This window comes from Bos grunniens, chromosome 15 (genome assembly GCF_055505025.1).
Source record: "Bos grunniens cultivar Pamir isolate PY7600 chromosome 15, Bosgru_T2T1.0, whole genome shotgun sequence".
NCBI classification, from domain to species: domain Eukaryota; kingdom Metazoa; phylum Chordata; class Mammalia; order Artiodactyla; family Bovidae; genus Bos; species Bos grunniens.
This window is the reverse complement of record NC_141179.1, coordinates 67,049,651-67,062,176: the sequence shown is the minus strand read 5'-3', so window position 1 is coordinate 67,062,176 and position 12,526 is coordinate 67,049,651. Positions and strand designations below refer to the sequence as shown.

At 45.2% G+C, this 12,526-nt stretch overlaps 1 protein-coding gene across 5 annotated transcripts in view; it reads right to left on the bottom strand.

Moving 5' to 3' along the window:
* The window catches only part of LDLRAD3 (low density lipoprotein receptor class A domain containing 3), a 274,030-nt gene that overhangs the window by 176,527 nt on the left and 84,977 nt on the right, over positions 1-12,526 (bottom strand). The window lies entirely within an intron of this gene.

Genomic DNA, 12,526 nt, shown 5'->3' with positions numbered 1-12,526 from the left:
CCATCTCCTGGGAGGAACCAAGGGAACCAGGTGGGGCTGGTGGGGGTCCTGGCAGACAGAACTGTTGGTGCCTCCCTGGCACCCTGAGAAGAGGATCAGAAGGACACCAGCAGGGATATGAGGTGGGGGGAGCCTTAACTAAATAATAAAACTTTTTAAGAACTGGGAGCTTTCATGACTTCAGTAATAAAAAAATTCCTCTAATCTAGGAAGATGCTAAATTGGACAAATTCCTCCCAGTCTTTCTTTAGGCTCCAGGACATCTTACCTCAACAGACCTGACTCAACATCCCCTAACCAGAGAGTCTCCTGTGGCAGATCCCAGCGAGGAGTAACCAGGACCTCTGGTAGACAATCTTATTCTTCTCAGCTTCTGAGGGTACAATGGGGACTTGAGATCACTGAAGTTGGCACAGGCTTCCTTGGTGGTGCAGACAGTAGGGAATCTGCCTGCAGTGCAGGAGACCCGGGTTCAATCTTTAGGCCAGGAAGATCCCCCAGAGAAGGGAACGGCTATCCTCTCCAGTTCTCTTGCCTGGAGAACTCCATGGACAGAGGAGCCTGGTGGGCTACAGTCCATGGGGTCGCAAAGAGTCAGACATGACTGAGCACTTTTCATTTCCCCCATCTTTGGCTGCCATGCAGCACACATCTCAAAACAGGGCATTGCGGGGTCTCTGGGTTCTGTCTTCTGAAAATGCTCTCTGTGACTAATGCACTGCCACCCTGAATACTCCCAGTATCTCTGAAATAAAACAGCCCACCCTCCTTAGTTTAGAGAACCTGTTAGAAAGTAGACGCTAGCAAGCATCTTCCAGACCTTCTTTGACGACTGAAGGAGCCCCAGGGAACCCGGATCAAAAATTCTCTGGCAATCCTGGAGACTCTCCCTTTCAGGGCAGATGCATGGCTGAGGAAGGCAGATGATGGGAAAGCATATTTTATTAAGTGCCTGCTATCCAGTGGTCATGTATGGATGTGAGAGTTAGACTGTGAAGAAGGCTGAGCACCGAAGAATTGATGCTTTTGAACTGTGGTGTTGGAGAAGACTCTTGAGAGGCCCTTGGACTGCAACGAGATCCAACCAGTCCATTCTGAAGGAGATCAGTCCTGGGTATTCTTTGGAAGGACTGATGCTGAAGCTGAAACTCCAGTACTTTGGCCACCTCATGCGAAGAATTGACTTATTGGAAAAGCCTCTGATGCTGGGAGGGATTGGGGGCAGGAGGAGAAGGGGACGACAGAGGATGAGATGGCTGGATGGCATCACTGACTCGATGGACGTGAGTATGAGTGAACTCCGGGAGTTGGTGATGGACAGGGAGGCCTGGCGTGCTGCAATTCATGGGGTCACAAAGAGTCAGACATGACTGAGCGACTGGACTGCACTGAACTGATGCACCAGACATCAGCACTCAAACGTCTGACTCTCATATTCTTCCCCCTTTCCAGACTTTCTCCCGTTTTACAGATGGAGAAACTAAGGCTCCAGAAGCGAAATGACTAGCCAGGGCCAGAGCTGGGATCTAAGCCAGAAATGTGACTCCACACTTACAATATGAGCACAGCTACTGTTTACTGAGCACTTCATACCAGCAGCAGTTTGAAGACTTTTCAAGTTCATTTAATCCTCCTAAAAATGCCATGGGATTTAAGGAAACAGAGGCTGAGTACCTTGCCCAGGGCCCACTACTCACACGTGACAAAGCCAGGATTCAACCGAGGCCCTGTGGCCCCAAAGCCAGGCCCCTCCCACTCTGCACTGCTCAAGCACAGCAAGCACCCCAAGGAAAACATACACATGGTATGTTTATCTGTTTGGAAACGTCAGCACCTTTGGTTGAAACACCATATGCTAACAAGCCAGAGAAAATGAATTCAATTTCACTGGGTCTAAGACACCACCAATTATAAGGCATGCCATAATTTACATACAACTGGGAAAGAAAAAGCACTCTGCCAATTAAATCAGGACACATGTTTTCTTACTCCATTGATTATAAAAGGTGTCTCACATTCAGAGACCTGAAAATGTAAAAAGATGTGTGTCTTGGGATTAAATAAACACCGATGAACTTCGAATGAGCAAGATGGTGAAACGAACCATAGACGCAGAGTGGAAACAAGGTTCTCTGAGCGCAGAGTATCCTAACACTAAATCTAATTTTCCAAGAAAACCTGATAATCCCAATTTTTATGTGCAAGCTTCCGATTTAGAAACATAGGCAACTAACTCATGTTCTCCATGTCCTTGTACAGGGACAAAAAGGCTGCCTACAGTCCAATCTGTCCGGGAGTGCTCCCAGCTTTCTCCCAGGTGGACTGGAAGACAGAGAGCTACAAGCATCACTTTAGTGACAGCACCTCCCACCCCAGTGGCTTTTAAAGGCACAGGACTTTCACAGGCTGCCATACACACTACCTGGAGTTCAGAGTAATTTATTTTTTTAATCATGGAAGTAGCCAAGTAAAGATACCTCACAAAAGTAAGACTACTTCTATAATTGACTCAAAAAATATTTATTTTCTCATACAAAGCACTCTCCCAGGCTTTCCACCTACTCCTGTTCTATTGACACTCCTGGTCCTCTTTCACGTGAGCATGTGTTTTTCGATCACTCACTTGTGTCTGACTCGTTCGACCCCATGGACTGAAGCCTGACAGGTTCCTCTGTCCATGGGATTTTTCAGACAAGAATACCAGAGTGGGTTGCCATTTCCTTTTCCGGGGGGTCTTCCCAACCCAGGGATCAAACCCGTATCTCCTGCATCGGCATGTGAGGTCTTTACTACTGAGCCACCTGAGAAGCCCTCCTGTTCCATGACCACCAAATAGAGAGGGAAGAGTAAAACAATAACATCAAATGACCCCGAGGGGATACAGTGAAAACTCATCCAGCACACAGCACACAGCGGGCTGAGTGCTCAGGCCTGGTCCTGGGGGCGCTGGCCACTGCACACTCTGCCTTGTCAATATGTACCTGGTATGGTAGGTGACTAATGTCCTAGAATTCCAGATGGAACCTTATTTGGAAAAAGAGTCTGTGCAATATATATAATCAAGTTAAGATGACGTCACTCTGGACAAGGGGTGACCCCAAGCCAACGATGGGTGTCCTTTTTAAGCAAAGGGAAATTTGGACACAGAACACATGTGCTCAGGGCAAACAACCACATGATGTTTCATCTACATCCCATGCACATCAAAGATGCCAAGGGATGCCAGCAAGGAAACAAGGAAGGACCTGCCCCTAGAACCTCCTGAGAGAACACAGCCCTGTGGACATCTTGATTCTGGACACTCAGCTTCCAGACCTGGGAGAGAATATATTTCTGTTCTTTCAAGTCATGGGTTTGTGATATTTTGTTTGAGTAGCCCCAGGCAACTGAAATATCTAGGGAGTTTTGGAGCACTTTCGTATGTCTCCATCTACTGTAAAATTGCTGGCTTCTTCAAACAGCAGCCAGGCCCTTTTAGAAACGTTAGCATATGGTCAATTCGTGTGAAGGTCAAGTGTAGCCTGACAAGTGGGAAGCTGTCCCTAAGTAGCTGACTGGCCACTGGGGAATTTACACCGCCATCCCAACATCTGGAGAGCAGGACTGGCATCAGGCACAAAGCGCACGTCCGGACGGGGAGGGAGGGCCTGGAAGGATGTGACCTCTACGAGTCCTAGACCTTGGCGGCTGCAGGGAGGTGGTGTGGGTTTCAGGCCAACGGGAGTGAAAAGCAGAGACTTCAGAAGGCTGCTGAAGTGGAGCCGCAAAGTGCCGTCATCAAAATCCACTTAGGTGCTTAATTGTGCGGGACTTGGGCAGAGCTGGGAACACTCTGGCGGGTGGGGGCCAAGTGCAGGGCCGTGAAGACATGAGTTCCCAGCTGAATGCAAGAGAGCTCCGTCCAGTCCCTCTCCCTATGGCCCAGTGAGCCTGCCCAGCCCACTTCAGATCCTCAAAGATTTGGTTCCTTCTCTTGTACCGGGGCTTCCGTGTCTGGCTGGCCCCCTGGGGCACAAAGCTAGAGGGAATTTCATAAGAGCTGGTGACTGTGTGTTTAAGACTCTCTGGAGGTGGAGTCTTGAAGAGATTTCCAGGGCTCCTAAGCGAAAGCGGGAAGAGACGGGGTGGGCAGCTCTAGGGGAGAGGGGCAAGGGATGGGCTGGACGTTTAGCATGGCAGGGCCAGGAATGTCACTGCAGACTTGGGCTTGAGGATTGTGTCATTGGCACTCATGAGGGAATAATGTCCATTAGCACTTACTGAACCTGTTACCGGGGCCCGGAACCCCAGCTCCGAGCCTCACCTACGTTAGCTCATTTAAGAGTGACAGCAATGCCCTGTGGTCAGCTGTGCTGATCTCCACTCTATTTCTAACTTGGATTAGGCCTGGACACGCCGTCTATTAAACGTTTTAACTATCACCCCTGGGTTATTATCCACATTATACGGATGAGGAAATTGCTATAGCGGAAGGCAAGTCGGTGCCCAGAGCCTCAGAGGCCATAAACGGAGGCCAAACACTAATTGTGTGCACGCGCATGTGTGTGTGTGTGTGTGTGTACTCAGTCACATCGGACTCTGTGATCCCATGGACTATAGCTGCCAGACTCCTCTGTTCATGGAATTTCCCAGGTAAGAATACTGGAGTGGGTTGCCATTTCCTCTTCTAGGGGATCTTCCCAATCTAGGGATAGAACCCACATCTCCAGGATCTCCTGCATTGGCAGGCAGATTCTTTACCACTGAGCCATCCTGGACACCCTGTCCTCCAAAGCCCCTGCTTTTAACCATAGGACTTATGGTCTCACGTTTGAGAGGAAAGAAACCAAGTGAAGTGGCAGCCATGCCTGAAATGATCTGAGATGTTTCTAAACGAATACACAAACAAACAAAAATGACTAAGTTAGAACAGGGGCAACATTAACACACACAGGTCCTGGATTCCTTCTGTACCATGAGCGCTGGAGAGGAAAGAGGAACGAAAGTTTTCATTCTGAAGCATTTCAGGGACAGAGAATTAACCACAGCACTATTCTCTAGACTTCTGTTTTCTGAAGATCGAGGTCTTCAGAAGGGTTTTGAAATTCAGCATTTAACAATGGCTTGCCAGCTACAGGACCTGGAGGAAAAAGGGTTGCCTCGACTGTGTGACAAGGTGGTGTGCCGCAGCAGAAAGAAGAGTGAGGCTCTGAGAGGCCAGGCAAGTGTCAGGGCGGCTGACACCAGTAGGCCACACCTACTGGGCTGGGCGGGACCCCAGCAGCCCAAATGGCTTGACTCGTCCCTGGGAAGGATGTGTATTAGATGCCTCGGGCGGTAACAACAGAGTACTACCCACTGAGGGACTCTGAGCAACGGAAATTTATTCTCTCACATTTCTGGAGGCCAGAAGTCCACAGTCAAGGTGTCAGCAGGGCCACGCGCCCCCTGAGACTCAAGGTGGACTCTCTCCCCGCCTCCTCTTAGCTCCTGGGCGCAGCTGTCAATTCTCGGCGTTCCTTCTCTTGCAGCGCATCACCGCCATCTCTGCCTCTGCTGTCACGTGGCCTTCTTCCCTCATATCCTCATAGCACTTCTCACGAGGACATGAGTCACATTGGATTAAAAGCCCACCAGATGCCAGTGTGACCTTATCTTAACTAATTACACCCCCATCATCCCAATTGCATAGAAGGTCTCAATCAGAGGTTCTGGGGGTGAGGACCATGACATGTCTTTGGCAGGAACATAATTGAACCAATAATAGTAAGATCTTTACTTTCACATTGTTAAAAAAAAAAAAATAGAATAGGATGTCTGTGAATGTCAATCTGTTACTCAGCTGTAGGACAGCTGTCACTCACTACGTAACACTTTTTTTAAAAAAATAAGAGATGGGTAGATGGCTGGCTTAGTTTGCGAGGACTGTCATAACAAAGGACAAGAACTTGGTGGCTTCGACAACAGACACGTGTTGTCTCCCAGCTCAGGAGGCCATGAGTTACACCCTAGTGTCAGGAGGGCTGGTTCCTTCCGATGGCTGTGGGGAAGGTTGTTTCGGGCCTCTCTCCTTGGCTTATAAATGGCCACCCTCTCTCTGTCTTTCCATCGTCTTCCCTCTGTATGGATCTTGGTACTCAAACTCTACCTTTTTATAAGGGCATATTGGATATGGCCCACTCTCATGACCTCAGTTTAATCTGGTTACCTTTATAAAGGTCTTATGTCCAAATAAGGTCATGTTCTTTTTGTTTCTTCATGCTATTTAAAATTTTTTAATATATTTTTTCTTAAAATTTATTTATAATTTTTGGCTGCACTGGGTCTTCGTTGCTGTGCATGGGCTTTGTGGGGGCTGCTCTGGCTGTGGTGCACAGGCTTCTCACTGCGGTGGCTTCTCTTGTTGATGAGTTCGGGCTCTAGGCATCTTCAGTGGTTGCGGCTCGAGGACTCTAGAGAGTGGGTGCAGAAGTTGTGGTGCAGGGGTTTAGCTACTCTGCCTCATGTGGGATCTTAGCTCCCTGATCAGGTATCAGACTGGCGTCCCCTGTACTGGAGGCAGACTTTTAAACACTGGACCACCAGGGAAGTCCCTTTTTAATACATTTTTAAATTGAAGTAGAGTTGATGTACAGTATTATGTTACAGGTGTACAATATAGCAATTCACAATTTCTAAAGGTTATACTCCATTTATAGTTATTAGAAAATATTGGTGATATTCCACATGTTGTACAATATATCCTTGTAGCTTATTTTGTACCTAATCATTTGTACATTTAATCCCCCACCCTTATATTACCGTCCCCCACCCCAACTCCCAGAGAAGGAAATGGCAACCCACTCCAGTATTCTTGCCTAGAGAATCCTGTGGACAGAGGAGCCTGGTCTATGGGGTCACACAGAGTCAGACACAACTGAAGCGACTTAGCATGCATGCATGTATTGGAGAAGGAAATGGCAACTCACTCCAGTGTTCTTGCCTGGAGAATCCCAGGGACAGAGGAGGCTGGTGGGCTGCCGTCTCTGGGGTCGCACAGAGTCGGACACGACTGAAGCGACTTAGCAGCAGCAGCAGTGGCACCCCCACCCCACTGGTAACCACTAGCTTTTTCTGTGAGTCTGCTTCTTTTTTGTTACATTCAGTAGTTTGTTGTATTTTTTAGAGTCCACATATTAGTGATATCATAGAGTATTTATCTTTCTGTTAGTTCACGTAGCATAATGCCCTCCAAGTCCATCCATGTTTCTGAAAATGGCAAAATTTGGTTCTCTTTTCTGGCCAGGTCACATTCTGGGGTACTGGGGTTATAGGACTTCCACACATGAACTTGGGGGTGGGGATGGGGACACAGCTGAACCCACGACAGTGTTGCGCCGGCTTTGCTCTTACACAGCTGCAGGGGAGGACTAGATCCCACTACTCCCCAGCGTCTCCCCCATCACTATCGGGCTACCTCCCAGGTCACAGCATACAACCTGTCACCACCCCCTTCTCTAAGAAAAGACAGAGCAGCCTGAGAGATGAAGGAGCGAGCTGTACCCGTCCCATGGAAACTGCCTGATTTCCCGGGACATTCTGCATGCGAGCCAAGCAGGAGGAGCCCTGGTAAAACAGCTGAATTTCTGCTAGTTTGGCAAGGAGAATGACTCAGAATCCAGGTTTTTCCCCTCATCTCCGCTTGCCCTGGATCACCAGGTTTAATAGAAAACATTATATGTGGCACCACCTAGAGTCAGATGATGAGAAAGACCTGAAAAGAAAAGGAAGAATTTCTGACTGGGCTTTCCTCTCTTTTGACATTTCTTGGTGATCATTATTTCAAACTTGCCCTCTCAACCCCTTCTCCTAGGTTTCTGCCGTCACACCCGACCAAGTAAAAGTCATGCTCAAGAAATGGTTGGGAACACTACAAGCGAAGAAAACTCAAATTCCATTTTTGGACCTACTTTTCTAAATCTCTGGATTTGGAGTTTCATTAAATTTTATCATTTGACAAGATTCTTGAATTTATCCCCATCCCCATCCCTGCTAACACACACACACACACACACACACACGCATACACAGGCCCTGAGATTTTAAAAGTCTGTACATGCCTCAAAGATAGTGATCAATATAATTTTTCAAAAAAAGCAAATGAACCACCTTGTGACCCGGATCTCAAGATCTCTCCCCTACTTGGTTAGAACACAGAGAAATGGCAGCTGCACTCCAACACAAAGCTGGCAGGAGATCTGAAGCCTCTTGGTTTCAAGTCACATGTATGTTCTCGAAATTTGGATTTCTGCTTTATTATTATGGCAAGGGGCAGTAATAAAGTACAGTTTCTTCTTTCAGAGATTCACAGACTAATTGCCATTTTAGAAATCATTTACAAGCATACCTCGCCGTATTGCATTTCACTTTATTGCCCCTTGCAGATACTGAGGTTTCTTTTTTCACAAATTGAAGGTTTGTGGGAACCCCGTGTCAAGCCGTTTTCCCAATCATGGTGGTTTACTCTGTGTCTCTTTGTCACATGTCGGGGGTAACATTTTCATTATTATTGTGTTTAGTATGTTGATCTGTTATCAGGGATCCCCGATGTTACTACTGTCTCTGTTTTGGGGCTCCAGGAACCATGCCCAGGTAAGATGGTGAACTCAATTGATAAATGTTGTGTGTGTTCTGACTGCTCCACAGACCAACTGGCCTTGCCCCCATCTCTCTCCCTCTCCCTCGCCCTCAGGCTCCCTATTCCCTGAAACACAATATTAAAATTAGGTTAAATAGTAACCTTATAAGGACCTCGAAGTATTCAAGTGAAAGGGAGAGTCACAAATCTCCCGCTTTAAACAAAACTTAGAACTGATGATTATACTCGATGAGGAAGGAACTCGGTCTTTCAACAAAGACCAAAAGCTAGGCCTCTGGTGCTGAACAATTAGCCAAACTGTGGAAAAGTTTTTGAAGGAAATTAAAAGTGTTGCTCCAGTGAACACACAAATGATAAAAAAGCAAAACAGCTTTATTGCTGATATGCAGAAAGTTGTAGTGATCTGGACAGAAGACCCAACCAGCCACAACATTCCCTTAAGCCAAAGCCCAGTCCAGAGTCCAATCCTAACTCTCCTCAATTCCATGAAGGCTGAGAGAGGTGAGGAAGCTGCAGAAGTTTGAAGCCAGGAGAGGCTGGTTCATGAGGTTTAAGGAAAGAAGCTCTCTCCATAACAAAAGTGCAAGGTGAAACAGTAAGTACTGATGTAGAGGCTCCAGTAAGTTATCCAGAAGATCCAGTTCAGATAATGAATAAAGGTGACTATAAAATTTCAGTGTAGACAAAACAACCATTTATGAGAAGAGGCCATCTAGGACTTTCATAGCTGCAGAGGAGAAGTCAATGCCTGGCTTCAAAGCTTCACAGACAGGTTAACTCTCTTGTTAGGGGCTAAAGAGCTGATGACTTTACGTTTACCATTTGCCATTAAAAATTCTAGGGCCCTTAAGAATAATGTTAAATCTACTCTATCTGCACTCTATCAATGAAACAACAAAGCCTGGATGACAGCACATTTGTTGACCACTTTGTTTACTAAATATTTTAAAACAACTGTTGAGACCTACTGCTCAGAAATAAAGATTTCTTTCAAAACATTACTGCTCACTGACAACACATGTGGTGAGTCAAGAGCTCTGATGGAGATGAACAATGAGATTAATGTTTTCATGCCTGCTAACATCCATTCTGCAGCCCACGGATCAAGGAGTCATTTTGACTTTCGAGTCTTGTTCTTTACGAAATATCTTTCATAAGGCTAAAACTGCCCAAGACAGTGATTCTTCTGATGGATCTGGGACAAGTAAATTGAAAAACTTCTGGAAGGATTCACCTGTCTAGATTCCATTAAGAGTATTCGTGATTCATGGGAAAAGGTCAAAATATCAACATTAACAGGAGTTTGGAAGAAGTTGATTCCAACTCTCACGGATGACCTTGAGGGGTTCAAGACTTCAGTGGAGGAAGTAAATGCAGATGTGGTGGAAATATCAAGAGATCTAGAAATGAGAAGCAGAGCCTAAAGATGTAACTGAACTGCTGCAATTTTATGATAAAACTGTAATGGGTAAGGAGTTGCTTCTTATGGATGAGCAAAGAAAGTGGTTTCTTGAGATGGAATCTATACTTGGTGAAGATGCTGTGAAGATTGCTGACTGATGACAAAGGACTTAGGACATTACATAAACTTAGTTGATAAGAAGCAGCAGTGGGGTTTGATAGGATTGACTCCACTTTTAAAAGAGGTTCTATACATAAAATGCTAGCAACAGCATTGCCACTACAGAGAAATTGTTCATGAAAGAGTCAATCAATGCAGCAAACTTGACCATTTCTTATTTTAAGAAATTGCCACAACCATCCCAACCTTCAGCAATCACAACCCTGATCAGTCAGCAGCCATCAACAACCTAGGGAAGATGCTTCACCAGCAAAAAGATTACAACTCGCTGAAGGCTCAGATGATGGTTAGTAGTTTAAAGAAATTTTAATTTTTTAATTAAAATATGTACATTATTTTTAGACATAATTCTATTGCATACTTAATAGACTACTGCTGCTGCTGCTGTTCAGTTGCTCAGTTGTGTTCGACTCTTTACGACCCTATAGACTTCAGCCCACTAGGCTCCTCTTTCCATGGGATTTTCCTAGCAAGAATACTAGAGTGTGTTTCCATTTCCTCCTCAAGGAGATCTTCCTGACCCAGGGATCGAACCTGTGTCTCTTGAGTCTCCCGCATTGCAGGTGGATTCCTTACCACTGAGCGACTGGGGAAGCCTACAGTATAGTATAAACACAACTTTCATATGCACTGGGAATCTAAAATATTTGTGTGACTCGCTTTACTGAGATGGTCTAGAAGTGAAACCACACCATCTCCAAGGTATGCCTGTCCACAGGAAGACATTACTGATGTTTCTTAAGTTTCTTGAGAAGTAGATCAGTAGTGATACCATACAGTACAATCCTGTTCAGCAGAATAATATGGATCCATTTACAAAAGACTGAATGAACCCACTGGTGGTCTCTGATAGGGAAAGGTTACAAGGACTTACTCTTGGGAGCAGCCGTCGAGTTCTGCATCATCTCTCTACAGCTCAGTCTGCTCCACCAGAGATAACAACAGTGTCTTTCTCATCAGGCTTCCAACAATCCATGTTAATATAACGTAAAGTGCCTGGATAGTGCAGCCCAGCGGAAGCTCAAGTAATGGCATGCCATTGCTCTTGTTATAATCAGGGCTTTCATGGAACTTTTATGTTTTTTTAAAACATACCCTTTTATTCCAAGGAAAAGTTATCTGGATAAAACAATCATTTAGGGGATTCCATTAACTAAGAACAGAAATACACTCAGCCTATCCCCAAATGAGCCTCCACTCTCAAAACTCTTTAGGTGGAAAATTCAATGACTCAACCTAGTTGGAAATTTATTCTAGCCCGTTAATATTTCACGAGGTCAGAAATACAACCAGTAAACAGGGGAACGGGAAAACAATCAACCACTTTAGATAATTTGAAAAAGTGAAAATATGTAACTGTTTTCAACTATATTAAACGAACCAGAAAAACTATTTTTTAAAGATATTTCCCAATGCTGCCAAGACTAAAATAAAGCCAGAAGTCACACATGTTGCCAATGAGAGAACAAGCTGGTGCAAACCGTTAGCAGAACAAGTGGGCACTCTGATCAAGAGTTAGAAAAACCTCCTGTCCTTTCACCTAATCATTGCATTTCTGAGAATCAAGCTGAAGAAAATTTCTCAAAATAGGGGGAAAGTCATATAAACCCTCATTTCACAACCATGAACACTATCTCTAAGTGAAAAATTGCAAACAATGTGAATGCCAAATAACAGGTAAATAAAGGACAGGACTGAGCGACTGAACTGAACTGAACTGAACTGAAACTATATTATACCAAATGAATGGACTGTTTAAGCATTTAAAGTGATAGACAAATACACTGTAAAAACATAGAAAAATGTTAAAATGTTACCTGGGAAAAAATTAAAATATAAATTGTATACCTCTGGTGATTACAACTGAGAAAAGCCTAAATGCAAACTTGTAAGATGCTAATAGTGATCTATGAAAGAGGACAGACTCTACGCGGGATGCTGTTTTCCTCCTTCCCCATTCCCCCAGTTTTTTCTATTACCTTTAAATGAAAAAGTTTCTTCCTGTCTCACGAAAATCTCTCCTCTGCTGTGGATACAGCATTAACTGCTCTCTGCCTTGTAACCCTCCAGCACACACTTCTCCGGGCCCTTGTCTCACCCTTTGGAAAGGGCAAGGCTACTCCCTGATGAAGTGTATTCTCTTCTAAATGCCAAAGCTATTTCACAGGGCATTAGAGGCGATCCCTTCTTCCAAGTGAGAACATCAGCTGCCCTCACTCTCCTCCCTGTAAGTACCAGGTTGTTCCAAAGAATCAGAGAATGAACCCTGTAACTTCTAAGCAAGACACAGAAGAAGGTGGCATGGATTCTAAATCGACCACTCTTAG